This window comes from Sinohyriopsis cumingii, chromosome 11 (assembly GCF_028554795.1).
Source record: "Sinohyriopsis cumingii isolate HCF-2022 chromosome 11, ASM2855479v2, whole genome shotgun sequence".
Lineage (NCBI taxonomy): Eukaryota > Metazoa > Mollusca > Bivalvia > Unionida > Unionidae > Sinohyriopsis > Sinohyriopsis cumingii.
The window spans coordinates 113,495,616-113,521,284 of NC_142971.1; the positions used below are offsets into that span (position 1 = coordinate 113,495,616).

Consider the following 25,669-nt stretch of genomic DNA (forward strand, 5'->3'; position numbering starts at 1 on the left):
CCAACTACCTGTTTCTGTTAATACAATAAATTTTACTCTGAAGAAATATTTTTGATTGCCCTCGTATTCAGCGATGTAGTTAATGATAGTTGCCGCTCGCTTGTCGTTCATTGTAGCGTCCTTGACAGTGTTGCGTATAATCTTGAACGTTGACCATGTATGAGATGCACCATCCGTGTAAAATTCCTTCTTGGCGTCGTGAATTTTCGAGATCAAACTTTTATTTTTCGGATCAACCAGATCTCGTACTGGCAAGTCAGAAGATAATCTGTCAAGGTTGAATTTATACTTAACAGGCCTAGTTTGGGATAATCTCTCAAACTCGTTCATATAATTAAAACAAATATTTAAATAAAGAAAATTATATATATATATATATATACAATGTCTCAATGTAGATGGTTGATGATCGGCTCAGTAGATCGATGCAACAAATACTGTAGAAAGGAATTTTGTTGGATGCACTCACAAAACATACGACGAGGAAGTCTAGGACCAATACCATGTCTACGGTGTGGTATTGGAGTGCGAGGAAAGACAGAATTATGTGGAAAGTGTGGCGGGAAACGGTTCAGAGAGCTTAAAAGATATTATGACAAAAAAAATAATAGCGGTGAAAACGCTATAAAATCCGTGAGGGATTATATATCAAGATTTCAGACAAACAATGATTTAAACATAATATTATTATAATGGAGCAAAATATATTTGTCCCACATCCTGTCATAACAAACTATGAATCAAATATTAATGGTATCATCAGACACTGCAAGTTGAAGAGACCAGTTGGTTGTATTAATAATGTTGGTTATCTTAGATTTACAGTTGGGAAGAAACATTATCTGTGCCATAGATTTACGTACGAGTGTCACAAGGGTTTGATCAAAGACGGTCTTGTTATTGATCATATTGACGGGGACACTCAAAACAATAATTTATCCAACCTTCGTGTTGTCACATACAGCGAGAATAATACACGTGGAAATACAGGAAGATGTAAGACAATTGGAAAGAGGGCGGTAATTTCCTCAAACATAGAAACCGGTAAAGTAATTATGTTTCAGTCTATGAACGCGGCTGCGACATATTTTGATATTAACTCGCGTTCAGTACAAAAAGTAGCAGATAATATAACCAGATCTACTTTATCGAAAAAATATAAACAGAAAATTATCTTTAAGTATCAATAACTATCATCACCACATTATTAACTATCATCACCACATTATTAACTATCATCACCACATTGAATTAATTTTTTTAATTTATGTCACAGTAGGTCCTCCATACACTACTGAATTTTTGATTACATAAGGGGAGATTACTTTGTAATATATAGTTTTCTTCGTAGATGGTTGGTTTTTTATGATCGTAATTAGTCAGTTTAACTAATTACATCGTAACTAATTACATCGTAACTAATTACTCGTAGAAGTATTATTTATGTTTTTTAAATATTTCCCCATCATACAACACATGATAATGTTATTGATCCGTAGGAAGCTGTGTGTAAACAGAAACCGTTGCTCATTGTAATCGACCTGCAGTTGTGCATTAATGCCACTGTTATTATTGATTCTCAGTCTACTTGGGAAACCCGCTACAAATACAGAAACTATTATTATTGATTCTCAGTCTGCTTGGGAAACCGCCACAAATACAGAAACTATTATTATTCAGAAACTGTTATTATTCAGAAACCGCTACAAATACAGAAACTGTTATTATTCAGAAACCGCTACAAATACAGAAACCGTTATTATTCAGAAACCGCTGTTTACTGTAAATATTGGTTCCTTAGCTATATATTAACTTCCAAAACATATGTTCGTAACAATGTTTGATAGCTCGATCAGTATGGTATTGGACTGTGGCGCTCGCGGTCCAGGATCAAACCCCCATGGCTGACAATTTGTCGGTGGTGTACGCATAATTGCGATTTTTATAATAGTGGGGGGAACCGCAAGAACCCACCCGCTCAGCAAAATTCACCCACAATATTGACTTGTGGTTGATACCTATTTTTCGTATCACCCACTGGATTAATTATTATGGGTGTGTTTTTGCTGAGCGTACCTTAATTAAGTTATATGTTTGTGCTGTCCCTGAACATCCCGACGAACTCGAAGGGGTTCTGGGATATTTTTTTTTTATTTTAAAGATTTATATATTATATAATGAACCATGAAAATATCAATGATGTAATTGTCGCTATTAAAAAATTAAAAGAAGATGGAATTAATATATCTGATGAACTTAATCCTGAAAAAATAGTTTCTGATTTTGAGATTTTACAAGAACGTAAAACCATGGGGACACACACACTATCATCTGAATACAGGCTCATGAAACGGATTCAATCGGCAATGTTTCAGTCGCTAGCTACCGTAGAAGATGATCATGTGAAGGAGTTCGTTCCTCTTTCTACCGCCGTAGAAAGAATTAAGTCGTTATTATCCCACGAGTATGAGGCAAAGAAAACGATTAGTACTCGCATAAGACTATTAAGAAAAATAATGTCAGAGAGTAACTTCGTTACTGGTGAAACGATCCAAGGTAACTTCGTTACTGGTGAAACGATCCAAAGTAGTAATTTTGAAGATGACTGAGATCTTTGATCAGAAATATTATTTCTGAATTTGATGGGTTGTAATTTGTTTTTTTTATACTGAAATTTAACAAATTTGTACAAATTTCTTAATTTTGACTACCATTTACCCCATCAAAAGCATAAAATTGTACAAATTTCTTAATTTGAGTACCATTTACCCCATCAAAAACATAAAATTGTACAAATTTCTTAATTTTGACTACCATTTACCCCATCAAAAACATAAAATTGTACAAATTTCTTAATTTTACAAATTATTTATTTCTGAATTAATTTATTTATTTACTGAATTAATTTATTTTTTTTTTACTAAAATCAAGAAAAATGCACGAACTACTTGATTCTGACGGGGTAGTTGGTAGTCAAAATCAAAGAAAAATGCACGAACTACTTGATTTCTGACGGGGTAGTTGGTAGTCAAAATCAGGAAAATTGAGCAATTTCGTTGTATTTTAGTAAAAAAAAAAATAAAAATCTCAGTAAAAATAATATTATTAATAAATAAAATTAATTTATAATAAATAAAATTTGTTAGGAACAATTTGACAAGGTTAGAATTTCTTATTTCTGACGGGGTAATTGGTAGTCAAAATCAAGTAGTTCGTGCATTTTTATGTTTCTGAGGGGGTAGTTGGTAGTCAAAATCAAGTAGTTCGTGCATTTTTATGTTTCTGAGGGGGTAGTTGGTAGTCAAAATCAAGTAATTTGTACAATTTCAGTACAAATCAGGAAAATTAATAAATATTATTTTTTTTTGTGATAGAAATTTTAATTTTACTTTCATCGACTAGCTTTTTTAGTTGCCTAGGCCGATTAATTTGTACCAAACACAAATTTGTGCCAGTAATAATAAAATATTTTTTTAAGTTGATCGAATTTGATTCTGAAGATCTACGACAGAAATCCTTACGACGGAAGTCCTTAGACAGAAATCCTTACGACGGAAGTCCTTACGACGGAAGTCTTACGACTTTACATACAGATTTATTACAAGCTCTTCTTCACGTATGTCAATCAAGCGATTAAGGTGGTCTGTGAGTTTAAAATTGATTCGTGTTAACATATTATTGTGACACCGTAAATACACGGGATTAGTTGGTTCTTGCACGATTAAACTTCCAGGGGGAACTTGTGGTGTGAACGTGTACAGGATGTATCCTTGTTGAGCTTGATTTGATCTTCCGAGATCTATTTGATAGCTGCCATCGATTACGTCACAAACCAGATTGACCGCGACAGTCGGTGTTATATTAACGATTCCCGGAGATACGTGTCTTCCACCGCCGTGTGGATCATTATCATGTCTAAGAACAGCTGCTGGTGGAATTAATTTTCTCCATGCATCGAGTATTTTAGGAAAAAACTCATCAATGACATCACTGACAGATTTTCTTAATTTATCCGGATTATAATCAGGAAACTTAAACGTTACAATGTCAGCTTCGGGTATTTTGTACTTGGCTGCGAAGGATTTTTTATAATCGCCTGATGACTTAAGAACCATATCTCTAATTCTGTTACAGATAACTTCAAAAGAATTAACTATATAATTTAAAACTTCTATGTACCTAATAATATTATCGCGCGCAGATGTTGAATCAAATAAATACTCTTGAAAACTATCACGTAAATTATTTACCTGTATTTCATGGTCTAAGTTTATCGAAGCAAATATAGAATCAATATCAAAAGCAATACCACGTTCATCAAGATTATAAAAAAGAGCTCCAGGATCATATACAGGTGCCCTCCCACCCCCTCCTGGTTTTACTTCTATGTAATCTAGCCATTCTGAACTCATTTTAATATCATGACGAAGACTTTTCGATGATGTAAAATCACCCCTCGTTGGTTCTGGTGGTCCTACATACACCGGGGGAATTTCAGGCCATCCTAGTACGGATCTTATCGTGGATTGATAAATATCAACTACGTAATCAGGCGAGTTTATTTCAATCGTCGAGGACAGGGTGGGTTCATGAACGTTTATTGATATTTTTGATTCTTTTCCCGTTATTGATTTTATTCTACGCGCAAATTCCTCACTGATCTCTTCAATCTCGTAACTGCCAGTTGGTATTCCAACAACAACCCAGTCAGGTGTTCCATCGGGTTTGTTGTTGTTAGCAAATACGAGCGAATTATTTGCTGGTGTACCATGAAATGATTTTGATCTGATATTTGGCCAGCTGTAATATACTCGTAATTGTGCTAGTGCTATTTCTTTTACTGGAATTGCAGTGGGAAAATTAACACTAAATTCAGGATTAGTTGAACTTACCGAGATCATCGTTATCTTTGGCGGAGTTGTGTTGGTCACGATCTGCTGGAGTAATTCTGTCATTATTGATACTTGTATCTTTAATACCTTCATCGTATATTTTGGTTATCATTGAAAATTCGAAATCAGATATAATTCCATCACTGAGACTCGCTGATAACAACGAGGATAATTTCGAGTATGCTACCGTCGCTGTATGTAATTTTATTTTGTAATCGGATAATTTTTCGTTCGTACAAGTACATATTTTTTTTGTGATGATACCAAGCACACCTGCAATAGTTGTTGCTGCTGAAATACAGATAGTTACAGCTACTGGTGCCATCGTTGTCAACGCTGATAATATTACACCGGTTCCAGCAACAACAGCGGATACTGAATAAACAATCACATCAACGATAACCAATCGTCGTCGATATTTTTTTACTTTTACTGTATATTGATCAACTTGATCTTTTAGCGCAGCCTGCCATTCACGCGCTTGATTGTATCTGTATTGTGCACCGTCCATATATATTTTTATACAGTAACCAATTGAGGTGTTTCAGCTACAAATTCCAAACACCACCAGAAGGATGTTGCGGTTAATTTCTTATCATCTGCTTCCAGAATAAATATTTCTTCGGTTCCGCTATTTAATACAACAGATACAACCCCGGAAAACCTGTCTGTGGAATGACGCCATGGAAACGTTGTAAATATTTCAAATTTTGCAGCACTAAACACAGACAGCCTGTACACGCCAGTGACTGTTGCGGTATATTTGATAGTATTATTTTGCTGCGACCATGTTGCAAATCCCGATGATACCGTGCATACGATGTTTGTGATATGCCCGGGAGTTATTGCAGCTGAAATTTTAATCAAATTGGTTTTACTGACAATCTCAGGAATTCCCGCTACGATGTTTTGCTGTCTTTGTTTGATCGTGTCTAGGTCAGTTTTGATATCAACGAGTTTCATGTCAATGGCGCGTGGAGTACCGAAGAATTTATCTATGGTATCATCGATTTTTTGAAAATTTCTTCGAAATCTTCCAAAAGCTCCTGCGTGAACGTCATACTCAGCCCGTAACGTGGATAATTTACCGTCTACGGTGCCATAGTTGACATCGACGTATTTTTTTGTTGCTGCGTCTTCGTCAGATGTTGGATCTTTTAAAACTACTATTTTGTTCCCGTTCATGCTAAGTTCACCCATCATTGTGTCACCGGTGTTTCTCACGCGATTAGCAACACTTTTTGCAATTTCATCTCTGATGGTTTTAAGTGACATACTTGAATCTCTGATTTTGCCGCTATCAGTAAACACGGGAATATTATCCGTAACTGCACCAAGTACTCGCCGGACTATATCATTCCATTTGATATTGCTGGTTTTTAGTTTACCATATCGATCTTGAAAAATAACAACTTCATCTGGGTCAACTCCAGCCAGGTTCATAATATCAGCGAGGTCATCTTTAGTCGCATACTTTGACAGATCAACGTCGGATTTTATTTTCTTACTAGTAGAAGATCTTCCGTAAATATCAACCATTATAATAAGATCCGTTGTTTAAAATGCTTTACGCGCAACATATCGGTTGCTTGTATAATCGTGCACGACTTTATGTGGCGGCTTGGATGATTTTGATATAGCGTCGAGTACATTAATTACTTCACGGCCGCATATTGGCGGATCTGTCATTGTTTGTGTGGGTAGCGTTGAATACCAAACTTTGTAACCAGAGGTTGTTGCGTGGAGTGGTGCGACATACTTGATAAATTCAACAGGTGGAGCTAACCCGTACGAATCAAAATAAACAATTCCACGCGGATCAACCGCGTATGATACCCAATGAGTACCGGGTCCGGAACGTTTGTCAAGATTAATAATACCTGTTTCTAGTTTGTTTGGTTGTTTCGGTAATTGATCTCGCATAAAAACACCTCTAAAGGCGGATATTTTTAATTTTTTAGCAGCATCAAGTAAATCAAAATTTGATGATGGAACGTCTAACGAAATGATCCTGGAAGCCTTAGGCCTCTCCCCCAACGAGATCCCGGTAATCTTAGACCGCGTCCCTTTTTTTGTATCCCCGCCCTGTTGCTTTCTTTAGTGCCATTTCAGCGGCTGTTCCAACAGCACCTAACGCGGCCGCTTTTGCTACGGCTGGAGCAGCTTCAGCTATTAATGCCGGAATGGCCGCAAGTAGTGGAAATATACCACCCGTTTTAACCATGTCTTTGATGGCGCTCGGGGAGAGATGGAATTGAACTCCAGTTTTTGATTCTAGGGCTTTATTGAAATGTTTAATCTGATTATTTGTCAACGATAATTTGTTTGGACCACCACTAATATGATCTCGTTTTAGTGATATTTTAGTTCCGCATTTGTTGGCGGTTTTTGATTGAAGCTTTTTTACCTGACCAGGAGTCAGAGTAACATTAACATGACCATACGACATTTTTATATAAAATATATTTTTCTAAATAACACGATTAAAGATTTTCCACCGGTGCATCAACGATCCTCATTCGACCACTGCCACCTTCAAGTAACATGGCTTTGTCGCTAAGTATGACCGCGATCGCTCTGTAGAAGCCGGGAACAATTGGTGGACCGGGTATATCAGGAGGAGGGTTAGTAACATGAGCTCGAAAATGTATATCAACAACAGATTGTTTGGATAAATCAAGATGTTCTAGTGAAAAATAATAAATCGGATATAGACCTGTAAAATCTAGTTGTGATATTTGCAACCCGGTATCTATATTTTGATCACGTCCCATGAATGACATTAAACGATGATATGCGCGCGCTACATGATTTTGAACAAAATTTAGTTGTATATTTTCTGTTGGTTCTTGATGTCCATTTATTCGCAAGGAAACTTCATTAACTCCAAGGTTATCAAATATCATATGTGAACGTTGTTGATTATTTATCCTAGCATTATTTTGTAGTGCAATAAAAATATGTCGTGGTGCAGAAACACCCTGTTGTGATGCTATATGCCATGTAAATAAACCATTAATATTGCTTTGAGCAGCATCTGTGGTTACTGTTAACCATGATAGCAATGATTTACCGCCTTGATCCATAAAAGATAGTAATTTTTGTTCCTCAGTAATAGATGGAGTCATTACTGGCATCCACAATGAAAGTTTTGTTATATCTACTTTACCAGCATCAGCAACACCAGCACCTCGCCAGATTGCATCATTATCATTACCTTTTCTTACGAGCACAATTGTGTGTTTAGCTCCAAAGATGACTTTTCTAACATTTCTGCAAAATCCAAAGATGTGAGATAATGGAATTGCACACGAAAAATTTCTATTATCTCCTGACAACGCTGCTCGGCGTGTTGCAAATCCCAGGTTGTAAGTCGGGGCAATATCTTTTATGATTTCAAAATCACCTGCTGGTCTACCTTCACGGTCTGGGTTGGCAGCTTCTGCCTGATTAGCAACAGAAACACCCTGTGGTGAAAGTAACTTGATATACTGATTATGGTTGGCGTTGTCGGTGATATCTTTAGCAAACATCATTGTTGGACCAGCTGATCTTGTAAAGTCGTCAGAATATCTCGCCAGACCAATTATTGTTGTAGCAACATCAACATCCTTCTGAATTGATTCAATATTTTTTCCATCAATCATGTATGTGGCGCTATCAAACAGTGCCATAATTCCGTTGTTGACAAAACCAACACGCAGATTGGCACCATATGCCGTATCATCATCCTTTACAAGTATACCTTCTACTTCAATAAACGCTTCAGCGGGCAAGAAATATCTACTTGTATCATGAACCTGTAATTCGATTCTCCCCTGATGATTTGGTTGTCTTGCGTCATAAGAATAAAATTGATAATCACGTACTGACTCGTACTTAAGGACAGGTGCCTCCATATCAAATGCTGGGTCTGATTCGCGCCTGAACATTTTTATTATAGTTACCATTTTTCCAAATGATGATCATCGTCGACGAAGACCACTTCCTGCTATTAAATTTGCTGTTATATTTTTTCTGCTTCTTCAGATATCGCCGCTAGTTTTTGATTTGCAGCCTGATTTATTATTTTACTTACGTCTGCAGGCATCACCTCAGTACTTGCCAGTTTCACCGGTGATTGTTGTTTTCGTCGCAATAATCGTGCTAGTCTTTCCTTGATCGCCGAGAACGCCTTACCAGCAACATTGACAATTGCACCAGGAGCTTTATCACGAACAATATCAATAGCCTTCATCGATAATTGTTTTGCAACAGGTGCTACTTTTGGAGCTATCCTCGTGAATAATCCCCGAATGACATCACCAAGTCCATTTCCGTAAATAACACTATAGATTGGTAATCGTGAGTTTACCGCTCTAACCTGTGTGGGTTTACGATGATTATCATGCACAATCATCTTATTTTATTTACCATTTATCTAACAACTAGTCATCAACGAGCTCATCAATAAGTTCTCGGTAAACGCCAATATCCATAATGCCACCTTGAAATAGTCGCCGACAAATATCAGCTGCTTCATTGGTTATTTCTGGTGAATTATTTCCAGCTCGTTTTCCTCCTATGAGAACTTCTAACCGTGACACATCATTGATGATATTATCAGGACAAACAAAATTATTTCCCAGACCACTGCCAGTAGCTCCTTCTTCTTCTGATTTCTTAAATAGTCTTAAGGGTGATCTTTTCTTAAATAGTCTTGAGGGTGATACTTCTTCTTCTTCCTCACTTATTGTTCTGAGAGATTTTGGTTCTTTTTGTGCAAGATACATGTCTATTTTTCTGCGATAATCATTATATACCTCATCACTAGGGTAAACTCTTTCTTTATTGTAATATATACGATATATCCATTTATACCAGATTTCAGGATCACTAATACGAGTGGAACTATGTTCAGGTCTTAAAAGTTCTTCTTTTTTATTAAAACTTTCTACTGCAAGTTTTGATAACGTATTAATATCCTCAATTTCTTTTATGAACTTGATACCCGCACTAGTAAATTTATTGCTCAGCATAATCATTTTCCCTTCTTCTGATTTTGTTGATTCACGATCTTTCATATCACCTATCACAGCACGAAGTTGTCCAATTTCTTCAAGTATTTCCTCACCAACAGGTGGAGGCTGAGCCGCAGCTATTTTCCCGGCTATGCCAGTTGGAAGATCTCGTAAAATCTTCTTTGCCTGTTTAGTTCTTCTTGCTATTTTTTCAGCCTGAGCCGCAGTTTGTTTTGATACCGGAAGAAGATCTTCTTTGATGACAGTTGTAACTTGTTCAGTTGCTGCAGTGACGGGTTTAAACAGTTTTTTAGTGTCTTCTTCAAACTCAACTTTTGATTCTTGCTGCGCTTGCAGATTTTTTCTAAATGAGTCTTTGACAGGAAGAAATTTTTTAATTGCTTCTAATCGTTCTCGAGCTGTTCTTGCAGTATGAGATTCTGGATGTATCATTTATTATAACATAATAATTTAATTAATATCAGCAGAAGAGGAGCAGCAGAGAGGGGTGATGATAAAATTAAATTGAATTAAACAGATATCATTAATATAATGAACAACTGTGCGTGGCTGCGTCAAGGAACAACAGATAAATGCAACAAAAGGTGCCGTGGAGAATATTGCAAGAAACATAATTATCTTATAAAGAAAAATCCTCATGCTGGTCCACGAAGATGTGTTGGATGTAACAACGGTGTTAGAGGATTATATCAGATTTGCAAAAATTGCGGTGGAGATCGATATCGAAGTTTGATGAACTATTACAGAAAAAGAAAGAACATAAATCCAAAAATAGAAAAACCACCATCAGAACTTGAATATTACTTGAAACATAGAACAAATTCCGAAGATTCAGATGAAGATGAAACAGATGAGGAAAAACGACAGCGAGAACGCGTTGAAAAATATTCATCAAACTTGGTATGGTGGTAAATTAATAGCAGCAGAGAGGGTACCTACCAACGCTGGTCGTCAAAAAAATAAACAAGAAATAAATAAACACGTAGAGTACTTTATTTTTTCAGATACTATTTCAAACTGAGGTTTTATTAGCACAATCGGTCATTGCAAAAATAAACATCTCAAGGAAAGTTCATTTGTAAAATCTGGACCTTTCTACGAGATGATTTATTTGTTTGTTTTATTTGTTTTGTCGGAATTCTATGGTCTGTTCACCCTCTCTGCTGCTGCCTTTATAGTACTTGAAACAAATATTGAGTAATAGTAAAACAAACTCTGAAAGTTATTAAAACCAATTTGTTGTATTTCCATAACTCTGCATAGTTAACTGTGCAAGCAGACTTAAACATATCAGTGTATGACAGTTAAATTGAGCTATAGCATCGATTAACAGAATCTACGAATTCATCAACAAACAGTGAACAATCATCTTCACAATAAATGTCAAACATTAGCATCCATAAGCTGTCAAGACAAGTTGTTACACTGGATATATAATCATCCATTTATTTCAAACAAACTGTGAAAAACGAACCTCACGTCCGCTATATGTACGCTGGCCATTGCAAAGGATGCTTTAATAGATTAATGTTTATCGTCGTGTCTTGACAACCATTTTGCGCGCGCACACCGGAAAGTCATGCTATATATTTGTTACCTGTGAACGTATTCGTGGGCAGTACGCTATATATTGTTCCCATGGCCGCATTCGCGGGCAGAATGCTATATGTTTGTTCTTCGTGAACGTATTTTTGGGCAGTTACTTTGTCATCTTCAACCTAAAGGTCAAAACTGCCCATGAAATTTATATATCTGCCCACGAACCGAAAACATTAATAGGACTATAACATAAGTATATATAATTATTTTCAACATATACATAATTACTATGTAAGAAATACAACCTATGTATATATATTTTGATTTGAAATGTAAACTATATCATGTCCTTCCCGTAAACCCACTTTCGGGATGACTGCCCACAACGCACCTATATATATATATATATATATATATATATATATATATATATATATATATATATATATATATATATATAAAATCATACATGGCATACGGAAGCCTGTTAACAGCTACTGTAGAACGTTTCGAACAAAATTTACAGATTAAGGTCTACAACGTGGAAATTGGGACACACACATGACAACAAACAAAGAACGGGGTGTGGATTTTTGAAATAGAAATGGAGGTGATACGTTTCTTTATGACTTCTTAGTAAGGACGTATTACAAGGGATACATTTACTACCGAAAATGTAAACACTGTGGGATATCAGAGCATGCGCCAAACAATTGCCAAACGCAGAAGGAGGATAGACAAGTGGAGGCGAAGAGAGAACAAACCATTTTAGTGAACTAGTGATTTATCCCAAACGGAACGTTAAAAAATCGGAAAAGGCCGGAAAACAGAAGGAATTAATCCCAAAGGGGGACGTGCCCCTGACAGATAAACAAACAAAGAACCAAAAACATGAAGACGTCTGTGAGACAAGAGAAGATCATAAGATCTAAAATGAAAAATAGAAGGAAATTGAACAAAGATTATGAAACAGGCAGAAACCACGTTACCATTAACCGAAGAATGAGAAAAAGAAGATAAAGATAATGACAAAAAGGAAGAAGAATGATTTCCCTATAAAGAGCTACTATAAGCAGCATTTTGACGAGGAACCTGAAGACTGTTGTTATGAGTGCATTGATATTTGCATGGAAAAACGCCGATAATTCTAAATTATATTTATTAAAAAAGATACAAGACTGAAAAAAGAGACCGATAAAAGAGACCGAAAATAATTAAGAGAGAGGGAGAGAGATCGCACTCATGTATACACCTTAAAACTGTAACGAAGAACAACCTGATTCAATTTGGACAAAAGCCCGACTAAAAGTCAACAACAGACATAAAACAAGTTTTAAAAACGAACACAAGTGACCTGGAAGCGAAGGTCACTATCCAAACTCAACTTGTGGGAAATGAGAAAGGAAACCCGACGAACCGACAGTTGTCTGAAGAGAGGGGAGTACTGAAGTTTAACCCCAAGACCTCTTAACTTGGTTATATAAGATATATACAGAAATACACAGAAGAACCTCCATAGAAGTATCAATTCTTGATAATCATGCAATAACGCCTTCGGAAATTTATAACTTTTGATGGGACATCTCCAAATTTCTAACCAGCTATGTATGCTGGACAGACAAAGAGTTGCCCACAAATCAATGTATATGTTCATTTCCATCTACGTTTAAAATTCCTCAAGAAATGCCGGGTCTACCTGTTGTTTACCACATTTTATATTATAATTGTAGTATCATACCCTCTAATTATAACGAAGATTTTATCTTGCAAACATTTGGAACCCTCTAGAATGAAATTTTCCATTAACCAATAGTTTTTGTTTTATAAAAAAAAATGTTAATTGTGACCTTTAGGTTACGTTTAGGACTATATAATCTTTTTTATCTAGGCATTATTCATTCGTGCTGTATGATCTATGCAGAATCAGTTGTATGATTGTTGTGTCCAGTAATTCGGTTTGGTTGGAATTTATTTATTCAAATTATGTAATTCAATTTATTCTTATCTGGAAATACAAGTACACAGAAATAACATTTTTGGAAAAAAGGAATTGGATTTACGCTGAAATTGAGATACCGATATATTCGTGGGTACTAATAGTGTGATTCAACAAAAGACTTTTGGCACATCACTACGACACAGGCCATCACAGGGACGTCAACGCTTCCAGCGTTGGATTTATTTTTGGAATACCACTAAACTTTATTCAGAACTTTAATCATTAGGACTTGTGTTAGTAAGTCAACGATTATTTTGAATTTAAAGAGCAACACCCCAATTTGCTTTTACATTTTTTATGTTGTAATCTAGAGAAATAAACGATTTATTGAATTTTAGAAAACTAGTTGATTTTTTCTCAATTTTATTATTTAGTTGAAAATCATCAGTATTAATAGAAGAAGCCAGAGCTGTTCCAAATTATCTTGTTTTTTGTACATTTGTCATCAGATTTACTCTTGGACCCAGTAACAATCTTGAGCTGCAATTTCTTTGCCCATTAAGGGCATTCATTTATAACTAAACAGTGACTTAGCTGGAAGTTAGGTTGTGATTAACGCACTTGTAACTGACAAGCCTGGATAAGGTCAATCAATTGATCCTATTGAAAATGAAATTCCTTATTTATACCTTGCTTGTGCTTTGGCAAAAGGAACTCTGAAGATGAAGTTGATCAGGAAATTATTCCTTTAGCTGACACATTTATAGGTCAGTCTTTTGATGAAGTCACTTTTGTTCCTGATATTAATCGAGCTAAATTTATTTGCTACAATGATCATCTTTGTTACTGCTCATTCTCTTATCCTAATAAAGGTGGCAAAGGACAGTCATTAGTTGACGAGCAGAATACAGATCACGAGTCCTCCTACTTGTTTTACAGGACTATTAGCGATTCCGCTGAGGTACCAGCTTCTTATTTTTTTAAAAAATGGGATCATTTTGATAAACTGATCACATGAAGTACCCGCTGGTAATGAGTTGTCAGTGAGCTATCATATTGTTGTCCTTAAGTCATATAGACAGGACATTCTTAGACATTCAAATAAAATTCCTTGGCTGGTGATTATGGAGAAAATAATACTTCTTACAAGATCTTGAATCATTTTTATCGTCCGAAAAGTAAAAGTGATTCTTCAAAATACTGTAGATCTTGTCAATCATCTTGTCAAACGGCCGGACTTAGTCCTGATGAATTAGTTTTTGGACATAATGTCGGTAGACCCTTGAAGTTCTTAAAAGAAAACCTTCTTTTAACAGATGATTCAGAAATTAGTCCTTTTGATTATTTCTCTGATTTTAAATATTAACTTTCAAAGGCATGTGAAGTAACAAGAAACATTGTTCACTCTACTAACGAAAAATGAAAATTAAGGCATGACTAACCTACAAAGGAATGAACTTTTTGGCTGCCTTGCCCATTCCTCAAAATTCTCTCCAGGTTATTATAGTCCCTATACAGTTAAAAAGTAAGGAAGTGACTTAGATAATATCATCAACACTCTTGGGAGGAGAAACAACTCTGCCATATAAATATGTTAAAGGAGTATGTTGATCATGGTAGCCTGATAGACCTGTTAAACATTCGATCAGCTTAGTTACAATTATCCCACATAGTAATGATAGAGTCGATTGTGTGCATTTGGAGTTTAGTCACGTTGGTTTAACCAGTCTTCGGAATTCGGAAATTTTAGAAAATCAGGACCGGATAGTTTCACATCTACAGCCACAAGGAAACAGTGATTTGAAACAACTGTTATATAAATATTATCACTTGTTTTCAGATGTTTCTACCGAACTACCATGATGTTTAAATTGTAGATTCTATACCGGTGAAACAACATCATTACTCGAGCTTCTCAAACAGAAATATTTAGAAAAGAACACTAGTTATTGAAGGATAAGTTTAATGAACGAAGCAAAAGTAATTGTAGTTTGCCATTTATTCTAGTGCCGAATCAATATAATCTTTTCCGTATGTGCAGTGACTTCAGAAAAATGAACAGTGCCACCAAACATATATTCATGTCCAATAGCAAGTATCGATGACTACATTGACAAAATTAGAAATGCAGAATATATTAGCAAGTTCCACCTGTTAGAAGGGTTGTGGCAGATTCCACTCACGGAAAGAAGAAAAGAAAATTCAGCATTTACATCTCCAAATGGACTCTACCGATATAAAGTGATGCGGTTTGGAATGAAAAAATTATCCATCAACATTCCAGGGTTTAAGGAACTTGGTAACATCTGGTATAGATGGCTGTAGTGCGTACATTGATGATGTCATTATAGCGACTTCTGGAAAGATCACATGGAAAAATCAGGAATTCTTTTTTCGACTGAGTGAGGTGAAGTTGAAAATTAATTTAAGTAATAGTGAGTTTTGCCGTGCGAGTGTTATACTTTTAGGATGTGTTGTCAAATTAAATCTGTTGAAGTTACGGTTAACGATTTATTCGAATTCCTATTAGTAAAAAGCAACTAATGCGACTTTTGGATATGGCTGGATATTATCGTAAATTTTGCTAATTTTATTTCCATAATTTGCTAAGCTACTGATAAATCCGTTGAGTACGAAAGCTACGTTTTACTAGTTCGACTAATGTCATGAGGCTTTCGATAAATAAAAGGCCATACTTAGGAGAGCACCAGTTCGTTCGGCAATATATTTCAAACAAGGATTTAAAATCTCTGTTGATGCAAGTGTTGTAGGGGTTGGAGGAGTATTAATTAAAGAAGACAAAATAGTGCTAATCGTCTAGTATGCTATTCTTGAAAAAGAAAATCAGCACCAGAGAAATTACTGCAGAGTTGAGATTGCGCAGCTGGCTTTAATTTTGGGTTTGCAACAGTTTGAAGTGTATTTTGAGTCAGCTTTATTTATAAAGTGATCACAACCCCTTTATTTCCATTGGTAGGATGAAAACAAAAATCAGATATTGTTGAGATGGAGTTTGATGTTGCAAGAATATAGCATCGACATTGGGCACATTATATAAAAAGGAAATCTGATTTCAGATGCACTTTCACTTTCTGAATACTATAGTGCTTTGTTTTGTAGATGTTTGTGTCATTCATAATACATCTTCCTATGCAAATTGTATTATTGTATTATCATATATATGACTAATATATGAAAGAAAGCTTTATTATATTAATCTTTGTTTTCCTCTATGAGGCGATGTTTTGTATATCCATATATTTTTAACTTTTGGTGTATGACCATCTATTTTGTATGTTTTAATTTTGGCACGTGGATTCCATAAAAATCCAAATCACATCACAACACATCACATCACCTTTGTTTCAGAGTCAGTTACAGTTTTGGTAAACACATTTTTAAAAGAAAATTATTCTTTCTCAGAGGAAGAATCTTTAAGTAAACTTCCATTTTGTCCAAAACAATGAACTCTTGACCACTATCCGGGAAGTGTCTTGCGTTTTAGTTAGTGTTATTACTGATGTTATGATAAGACCTATTCATTTTTATTTTCTTCAAATTAGTGAATTTCAGTTGATTATTTTCCCTCGAAATGCATAAGTGCTCTGATAATTATGGACAAATACATTTACTGGAATTAATACGAACTTCTTAAAACTGGAATAACATTTTCTGTGATTCAACAAGTGACTGTTGACACATCAGTACAACGCTGACGTCATCGCCTTCCATTCTGGATTTTAGTCGGGATTTGAACTGTGATTCACTTAGAACTTTTCATTGATGGGACTTGAGTTTTTCAATTCTTGGATTATTTTTGGATTTAATTCGTAAAACCATAGGTTCTCTTTTTCTTTTGTTTTCCACTTATTATTCTAGGAAAAAATTTTTTTGTTAAAATTTACAAAGATTGTTGACATCACTCTTTTCTGTTAATTATTTTAAGAGCATAAACTCGTAACAATAAAAAACCTGGATATTCACATTATGAAAGCTTTCTATCTTTCAAAACCTCTTGACCATAACACTGAACTAGAGAACCCATTTAGGCGTTATGTCTATTGCGTTTTCTACTTTCTTGCTAAATCTTCTGTGTTCTAAGATATTGACGCAGGAGTAAAATGAGTTAAGAATTCTTGGTGGAAAAATATTTCTCGATGCATTCTTTTACAAAGACGACATCAATCTTTATATATCCTTTATTCAACAACGATGATATCTATCCCTATCAAATAATTTTGGTATCTCCAGGTGATAGATCATTTTTCATTCTGTTGCTAATAAGTCTGTATACAATTTTGTAGCTGTCTCTGATTGTTGCGGTAGCGCAGCGCTAAATATGCCAGAATGGTAACCCAAATGGTGCGGATTCCAGTCCTACAGTCGGTATATCCTAGTACAAGGAATTTTACTCAGATTGCATGGGTACTACTTAACCTACTTGTATGTTGTTGTATTTTTGAAAGATAAAACATCGGAACCATTATTTACACTTCTTTTTGGGTGTGTAGGAAACCAGTGTTCATAACTGTAAAGGTTATATTTTCCTGATCTATACGGATGACTTTTTAGTGGGTTACTCATAGATTCTTAGGCATAAAAGGAACATTGATGATTTTTATCGTGAACGTTAATATGCGTTTGTATTTTTAAACCGTTTTGCTAACGTTATATATGATCTTCCTCTTACAGACTACTGTCTATGTACATTTAATATTTGAAACTGTATCCAGCTAAAACATTAGATTTTATCCTTGCTTATATCGAGACCAAATTGCATGTGTAATAATTTGATCATCCTGTCAATTACCCTTTGCATTTCATTTATGTCGATGATACTTAAAATCCGTTTTCTGTGATATCAATTCCTTTCAAATGTCATATTGCGTGTTTTCCTTTTCATATAAAGCACTATATCAAGCTTCACTCAATAGTCTTCAACTTTTATTTTACTCAAGCATTGTTCGACATTATCAAAAATAAATACAAATCCTGATTATTTTCCCATAAGTTCTCTACTCATTTAAACTCTTTTATGCTAGTCCAGCAACCTTTCTGTCATTCTTTGTTCTTTTTGCCTAACATTTATTTTACTCCCCCTCTTAATTTGTGACAAAATTAAGGTAGCTCTACGTTCTAATTTGATTAAATATCTTTGATAGTCAAACTGTATTTATTTTCACTATTATTGTTCTAAGAAGGACTGCCTGTCAAAATCGTGCTTGCCACTGATCATTCAAATGACTAACATACACCATTTTTATGGAAATTATATTTTGCTTGCTTCTGTAATGAGTATGTAGATTGTCTGGTTAGCCATTAATTTAACGTACTGCATTTTATTTTCTAATTTTAATATGTTCCACAATTGATTGATGTTTATGTAAGCAACCGTAGTTTCCTGATCGCTGTATAGATAACACATACTTTGTATTGCCTTGTATTTCAAATATCCGTGATCAGTCATAGATTTTTAAGTTATTTTCACAATTTAATAAATATTTTCAATTCAACTATGTTTTAAGAAGTATGGATATATGGTTTTTGTTGTAGGATAACTATTTCGTATGCGAAGTGATCTTTGTTTAAGGTTCGGTGACTGAAAAGTATGATCTAACGTAATTGTCTCAAAACAACACTTGCGAGAGAATATTAATATCTCTACGTCTAACACGAAAAAGACAAATAGTGTTCCTTGTGTTAGAAATGCTGGAGGAAAATAAAAATTATTTTAAACTGTGATACCATTGAAATTATTATTGCGGTTTAAGCAAAAGTGCAAAGAATCTGTTATATGAAAAAGGGTATTCATTCACATTTGACCTAAATGTTTACGTATAATCTTTTTCAACTCTCTTCACAATAGAACTGGAAAAGATTACATTTTTCAAAATCTCTACTTGGATTTGTCTTAAACGGAGAACATTTTTAACAGATTATCTATTAACTAAAACAATATTGGAGGAATCTGCATGTGGACTATTTTTAACTAACAAAAAGATTAAAGTTTGTAAGAAACTTTCAACCTTTAATAACTTCGAGAGAAATGGATCGTTGTAACTCATCAATTATAAGTGTATCTATCATACATGACAGGCATGTTGGTCTGTTAGATACGTTTGAATATAAATTTTACTTGTACGTATTTGTGGGTTTTGAACACAACTTCAGCTTTTCTATTATTCACATATGGCAATATAAATAAGTCGGATCATTCATGACAAAGTCAAACAATCATCACTTTTACGCACCACCAGGCTGCTAGTTTAGTATTTACGTAAGAATATTTACAAGTTGTGTTTCCTATGTGGGCTATTGGACTGCATTGGTCTTCCAAACGTAAAAGAAGTTGAGTCAGTGCAATATGACTCGAGGTTACCTGTCTCTACCTAGGTAAAAAAAGCTGAAATATATCAAATTTAATAACATGGATATTTAGTGAAGATTGAATTGATGGATCAGTTCATGCGGAATAGCCATTTTCCTTTACATGAACTAAAATAAAAATAAAAGGATTGATTAATTTTTGGTTTGTGTTTTTGTCAGTAAGATTTAAAACTTTTAGACTGGCGGTATAATTTTGTATATAAACATATGAAAGGAACATTTCTCGAGTGCGATATCGAACATAAGCACCAGAATGAACATATATGATCCAAACACAATAATTAGTTACAAAATATCATTACTGAATCCGATACATAAAGAATTATTGTTAATTTAATCCCAAATTGTCTTGTATCTAATAGTATTCGTACAAGAATAGAGACTCTGAAACTAAGCAACTAATTACACAGTTCTAATATGCAACACATCAATGCCACAATTATGTAAAAACACACCCTCCAGCTAGCATATGAATGAATTTAATTTTTCAGTGGTTGTGCTACAAAATAGGTTTGCTTCATCAACTTATCAATCACACTACAGGCTGGCAAGTATTGTGAGCTCAACAGAGAAAGTATTTCATTTATTTTATATATATTATTCAATTCTAACAAATTTTTGTACCTCAACTTAATATTAAGTATTTACTTTATTCGCCAAAGTATTTTCTTCCTGTCGTAGTTTGGATGTTTGTGTATAGTCTCTAAAAATGTTTTGTATGAGGAGGCCAGCGCCAAGTAGCCAGTGTTCTGAGTATAGTGTTTTAAGTTCGACTGTATAAAACTCGAATTCATAATAGATATTATAGGCATATAATAATTATCTTTCCTAATCGAATATCAACCCAATAATGACGTTACTATTTGAGTGATGGAAGTTAATGTAATCTACTCTTTTTTCATTACTGCCACTTCCTTTCCTTGGATAAATTTGTTATGGCCACTATGGTGTCAATTCGTACTGAGCTGAATAGAAACTCAAATAAAAAGGAACAAAAGTTATTGGTAAAGTACTATACCAGACGAAAACTAAAAGTGTTTCACGGTATTAGCTTTAATCTGTTTAATATTATTTTTCTTCTAGGTTGTTTAACAGAAGACTTTTCTTATCCGCTTCGACCAGACATTTACCTCTCTCATTACATCATGGAACATACCAAAATTGTCGGACGGGAATGGTTATTACAGAACATTTCAAATACAATTTTTGACAAGCAATTTGCCAGTACAGGAGTATTACTGGTGGCGGAAATGGGGTTAGGAAAGTCGGCTCTGATTTCACATATTGTTTGTGCTGAAGCTGAAGAGCCTGGTGGTGAACTGAGGGCATGGCTTCTTGCATATCATGTCTGTAGATTTAATGCTCTAAACACTAAAAGATCAGATATTTTTATTCGAAGACTTGCAGGAATGATTGCAAATTCAATCCCTCAGTTTGGGTCTGCTCTTGAAACTTCGTATGGTGCTCTAAGCCACTTAAACTCAACGAAATGCAACTATGATCCAGTTGGATGTATGGATCAAAGTATAATTTACACATTATCCAAAATGGAGTCATGTATGGATACAAGACGGACTTGGGTTATAGTTATCGACGCCTTAGATGAATGTGAAGACGCTGATATAAATAAAAATGAAATGCTAAGCGTTTTAGAAAGCACAGCATACAGATTTCCGAAATGGATAAAGTTTGTATATACCTCTAGAAATATCCCAATTATGGTTCGGAAATTGGGAGATTTTTGCCTCATGGAAATCAGTGCTAACGACGTCAGAAACAAAAGAGATATACATGATTTTATTGGTAAACATGTTAATGAGGACCAGTCAGTTTACCAAAAAGTGTCAACCGTCTTTGTGCTCGATAAAAGCAATATTGTTGATAAACTGTGCGAAATGAGTTTCGGAAATTTTCTGTACATTCGCCACGCTCTAGAGTATTTAAAATCGATGAATGTGCTGAGCCTTCAGAATGTACCTAATTAGTTAGACAAAATTTATCAACTTAATTTCGAGCGCATTTACGGCAAAACGGAGGAGCGTTTTCATTGGGCCAGAAAAGTGCTGCAAATATTGTGTGCATCCATCGAGCCATTAACGAAAAAAACAAAACATTTTTGACATGTTACTTCTTGAAAGCAAACATTTGAGCAGAAATAACATTTTACAAAGAGATGCACACTCTAATGCATTTTGTCAGATATTGGTCTGATGAAAGACTGTATTTCACTCACATTTCAATTTATCATTGGTTGACCGATGTTAAAAGAGAGGGAATGACTTACTTTATTGAGAAAGAAAAGGGTCACAACCTAAGACCAAGATACTTGTTTCAGTTGGTTAAGGTGTCTAACAATGACAGTGATACGCACATTATAAATCTTGCGCTCCATGTTACTGAAACAAAGCGACAAGATTTGATATCAAACTTTAAATATCTTCCACGCAGGATTTTCAATAGAATAGATGAGTCTGGTTCATTGCTTCACAAATTAGCCAAGAGTTTAAATTCCTACTCTGCCACAGAACTGTGTCTTTCATTTATCAGAGATGTCGATATCCTAAATGCCGATAGCCTAACAGCAGCTTTCATTGCAGCTGGGAGGGGCAATATTGAAACTCTTAGAGCATTAGTGGAAGCAGGAGCAAACATAACGTTCCGGAAACCATTTCCAAAACTATTTCTCTCTACATTTGATGCCGCATTGATTGCTAAAACACGCACATTTTGGGGATATGAATTACTTGATATTGCTGCTCAGCATGGTCATGTCGACACCATACTCCTCCTTTTGAACAGGAGTAAGAATATAGCTAATCTTTCAAACGAGATGAATGTGAAAGCTCACCATCTTGCTTGCGAGTTTGGTCAAAGTGCTTGATATTTTCTTGAAACTCAGTCCAAGATTTGCTGATCAGAGATGTCTTTATAAAGCGGCATCCAATGGACATACAAAAATCGTACAACGACTGCTTACTTTGGACGCACAAGATATATGTCTTCAGTGCAACGGAAGATTTTATTGGTTGAAAGAAAATGAAAGCAGAATGCAGTCTCCATTTTTGAATGCGAATAGTTTAGCTAAGTATGATTTGGAATATGTAAATGAAACATTATCAAAAAGAAAACCATTTGACGACTGGTGGACAATATCTTGTGAAACAGCTCTTTATGTATCGTCACGATTGGGATTTACAGATATTTTATGTCTATTGATATCTCGGGCACAAAATGGGATCCAGTGTCGAGACAAAGCTGGAAGAACTCCTTTCCTTACAGCTGTCATACATAATAGAACAGACATAGTTGTACTTTTATATCCATTAGCAAATGCATCCGACAAATGCGTGAAATGGAATTTGACACATGAAGAATTCGTGCATTTGAATAAAATGGAGATAAATACATTTTCAGAAGGCAAGTGTTCCAATGGTTCATCAGTGGTACATCTGATCGCAAGATATGGATTAACCAATCTGGCACAACATTCTCTTTTCCATGATATGGATTGGGAAGAAGAGGACATCGAGGGATGCAGACCCATTCATCATGCTGCTTGTCATGCTGGCTTGGATATGTTAACCTACCTATATAGACGGAAGGTGGACTTTTTTTCTCGTACTAAAAATGGATCAACTGCATTTCATATGGTAGTTTTATGTCGTCCTTACAATTTATACGCTATGTACGTTTTGAATTCTGAAAAGATGCCACCACTATTTGATACGTTTAATCGTAGCATTCTTCATCATATGTACATGCATCCACTATCCATTGATTCCAGTTATGCATTGAACCGCATCTCAGACGTAATATGGGTGATGAAGAGTCTTTTTTCAAAAGACGATATCACACATATTGATTTAACCGGTGCAAATCTACTGCATTATGTGATGAAGAATGGTTACTTTAATGTAATACCATATATCTACAACAAATCTCAAGATATATTTTTTAGATTTATTCTTCAAAATGACAATTTAAAAAATAGACCTCTCGACGAAGCATTTTTTAACCTTCCTTATGATGAGCATATTGTTCGAATACCTTACAACTGTTCCATGAACAAGGTAATTTCTCAAACATGTGATGGGGTGAATATAAATGATTATCTTATGTATATGTCGCCCACTGAATTATCAATTTTCTTTTTTGTAAAGACTGTGAGATGGAAACCTGAATGCTACAAAATGTTTAACCGATATGTGCATGAAGCAATCAAAAGGTCTAATGTATATGTAACTCTTATATTTTTGATATTGGTGCCTGCACATAGTTCTCTTGGAGAAGGTAGATTTAATCCGTTAACTACTTTCGCATCCACAGGAAATAATCCAATTATGGCAGATCTTTTCCTTGTAGATGTGATTGTTTAAAATGCGGAATGCCAATTGAAAAATCCGCCCTTCGTTAGATTTCTTTGAATATGAATAATTCATTCTGGTTCGTTTCAGCCCAACGGTTAATTTTGGCTCCTAGATGCAGTGCTTAGAATGGCAGAAAAAATCCAACGCGACAGTAAAAGACTACTGTACCACCGTGCCAGAAACACGTGGAATCAAAGCAAGCAGACGCTTTGGCATTTCTTTTGTCATTGCTCATAGGGTGCATGATGACGTCAGCATGCAGACCAGGAAACCTGACATCCTGATGTTTAGCCTGACGTTGACGGCACAGCTGGGGAAAGCTGCAGCAGGCCAGCAGGTTGATGTGACTAAAGTCTTAACTAGCATCTTTGGCTGGAAAATTGGTATCTACCCGCTACGCATCAATGAAGAAACAAAGCCATCTGCCCTGGACCAACTGCTACTCGCCAAGGACCCAATCAGGCATTAGGTCTACACAAGAAAGACCTGAGCAGCATGGTGAGGCCTTCACATCTTCATGATGCCTTCACGTCTTCATTTGGATTGACATACTGGAGTGCACACTAAAGAGCGCATTCGGCACTGGAAAAAGTCACAACGTGTGTCCTTACTGGAGGCAGTGCGAATTCTAACCTTAATCAATGAATATAACCAAGGATCTTGGTTAGTGGCCTTATCAAAATGTTGACGTATAACTTCTACTTCAATACTGTCAAAGCCAGTTACGGGGGAAAGGCAAGGCTCCTAGAAACGGACACCAAGAGGCTACTTATTCAAGACTAAACAGAGGATTCGTTCCACGACAAAGGAGATGAGTCACGCCTATATGAAATTAACGGTTACCCAAAATAGCGCTATATTCTCAGCAGCGCCAACAAAAATGTCATCGACAAATGCAAGGATAAAAAGGTCATCGACAAATGTAAGGATGAGTGCACAAGTTCGCAATGGCAGAGGTGGTGGCCGCTGACTAAAAATACACCACATCCTCTGGACAGTATGTAAATCCAGAGAGGTAAAGGAGTATCAAAAGCAGTAGTGAGAAACGGCATAGAGGCTCTTGCCGAGCGAAAGGAGTTCTATCACCAGATGATGGCTATTCGCAGCGACTATCAGAAAATAGTGGTCTCCAGAATGTATAATAGACAGGACTATCGCCGTTGGACATCAAAACGTTGATTGTGACGGTTTGAATGAGACTCGGGCATGCGGCTACGACCGCACTGCTCTGCAGCTATATAGGGGCACAATTTTGGATTTCGTTTATATGATGTCATCGAATGGATCAATTTAACATATTTTCCGTTCATATAAATTGTAGATTTCTTCGTTGTATTGACAGCTCACGCCATTTGTGATTATGTTTCAAGTGTCATTTATAGCATTGTTTAATGGGTTATTAATGTTACCCCAAGACCCAACATGCGACCAAGAAGAATTCATCAAAATCAATTTTGCTGTAAATCCTTCCATTTTATATTATCGATAAGATTTTATTTGCTAAAGCAAACTACATTAGGGCTT

At 35.4% G+C, this 25,669-nt stretch overlaps 1 pseudogene across 1 annotated transcript in view; it reads left to right on the forward strand.

Moving 5' to 3' along the window:
- Positions 1 to 24,154, forward strand: part of LOC149789443 (uncharacterized) — a 106,272-nt pseudogene extending 82,118 nt beyond the window's left edge. Inside the window, exons 3-5 of the transcript XR_016424060.1 lie at positions 20,862 to 21,740; positions 21,932 to 23,428; positions 23,939 to 24,154. The product of XR_016424060.1 is annotated as an uncharacterized LOC149789443 (transcript). The remainder of the gene's footprint in view (positions 1 to 20,861; positions 21,741 to 21,931; positions 23,429 to 23,938) is intronic.
- Positions 24,155 to 25,669: the final 1,515 nt, after the last annotated feature.